This window comes from Aythya fuligula, chromosome 23, assembly GCF_009819795.1.
Source record: "Aythya fuligula isolate bAytFul2 chromosome 23, bAytFul2.pri, whole genome shotgun sequence".
NCBI lineage: Eukaryota > Metazoa > Chordata > Aves > Anseriformes > Anatidae > Aythya > Aythya fuligula.
Window position 1 is genome coordinate 347,066 of NC_045581.1, and position 2,310 is coordinate 349,375.

Here is a 2,310-nt window from a genome sequence, read left to right on the forward strand (position 1 = left end):
TTTCATGGCTCCTCCTCCAATGCAAGCAGGACACTCAAAAGTTTAATATTGGTTTGCAAGTTGAAATCCATTCTCAACATACTTTGTAAGAGGATTTTTGCTAAGTTATACTGAAGAAAAGATCAAAACAGATGCACGAGAGTAAATTTAAATTTATTTTTGCTTTGACTACGTATCAAAATTGTGCCGAGAAGATTCTTCCCTTGAATATCTGTCACCAGGCATAGTAGATTTTTCCACTGTGCTACAGTATTTTTGTTCCATGTTTTTATCAATAATTTTGTTAAGTTCAAGTTCACTGTACACCACTACTTGTCTAAGCCATAGTACACATTACGGATTCAGTGGAGCACTGTTGCAAATTTAAACGGTAAATTTAAGTATCCATCAATCACATAAATTGCAGAACTTGTTATAGCTGGTAAATATAAACTTTTACTGATTTTCATTTTCAGTTATAAGGAAGTATAGCTCACTTGTCATACTCAATAAAAATATTAGGATAATTAGTGTTTTTTGGCAGACACAAATACAAGATGTAGCTTTACAATTCTTGATGAAGACATTTTTTTGTTACTTAGTTGTCTTATAAACATTAGAATTGGAGTTTTTCACTCCCTCACCCGCCCCCCAGCTCCCCTTCCCCTTAAGCATGCACTGGGACTTTATCTCTCCTGGGCTAACACTCAAAAGCTGCTGTATATGAGTTACTACCTTTCTTCCAGGACAGACGGTACTTTAGATTTGATTCCAATTAACCTCCCCTAAACCATATTATCCCCTGTACAATGATTAATGAAATACAAATACTTCTTGAAACTACAGGGTTCTGCTCGACACCACAAAATCTATAATTACTATAAATTCATAGTGATAGAACAGCAATCCCTTGTATTAAAACAAAATTACAAGCCAGATCCTTACCACAAGAAAAAGCCTGAAACGCATACCCAGGCAATACCCCTCTGACTTCACTGCTCAAGTAAGGAACAGAGAGGACAGGATTTGGCCCCATTAACTTTATGAAATAAAAAAACAAGAACAAAAAGAAAAGCTTTAACATACTAAAATATTAATTTTGGAAAGCATTTTAAATTACTTAATGACCAATATGCTAAGTTGAAAGGAAGAGAGCCTGACAAGGGGGCAAACCCATTTTTGAGAACCAGATATACATCCTAATTTCAATTCAGCTCAAAAGTCAAACCATGCAATTATATACCAGGCCCACAACAATAAAGCGTGGGAAGGCTTTTTTTTTTTTCGCTAACATCCTGACATAATACAGTTAAAAGACACCAGACAGGAATAGAAGACAAAGGGAGGAGTACGACCGTTGAAGTTTAATTTCCCCAATAGTCTGTGTTTATAATGCTGTAATCAGGTATAAGCAATGTATTTGATTTGGATATTTAGAGGTCCAACAATAGTTTTCTTTAGAGAAAGTTTTAATCCTTTTTGTTTCTCTCTTTCTTGAGAAGCAAATGTTCTTCATTGGGGTACAGAATGACTCAGATGCAACAGAAGAATAATGTCATAACTCGCCAGTTAAAATTGACATCTGGGAATGTCCAATACAAGGGTCCATAAAAGCAACACAATACCCCAATAATGTAGCTAGTAGTCTCCACAAAAGATGTATTTTTTAAACAGCCTATGTTACAAGGCATGAGAATTCTACGGCAAATTGTTCATCATGGCAGAACATCAAATTAAAGACAGAATTAGGTAGAATATGGAGAGTATGTTTGTGTTATCTATAGCGAAAAGTTAGTTTGCTGTGCCCCAGCACCTAATTTGTTAGTTCTTATCCCTACTCAAACACTACCTTAAGTTAAACTAACATGCTTGAGATCAAAACCATTTCCCTACATGTTTGTACACTGAGTAATACAATGGCTGTATTCTAACAGAATACCCTCTAGAGGGACTCCACAAAACATAGCAAAAAGGAACAAAATTAACACTATTGTAGGCTCTGCTTCCTTCTCCACATTACATTAACAAATTATATTTGAATTGGATCTCCATGAATGTTTGGATACATTTCAACAAATAAAAAGCAAAAAAAAAAGATTCAAAGTTAAATGCTGGTAAGTTACTGAACATCAATTAAACAGAGTGCCCTTTGGGCTATCTGTAATTTCTATCTGTAAGTTCAGACTGATGTCCACAGTGCTATGTTGGAAAGCACAAGAAATTTTGCATGAATTTGATCACTCACATAGGCAGTTATACTTTGAAAACAATGTTTTTCGCAAGAATTACCAATGAAATAATGTTTTAGGACACAATTGAATTTGAAATAGG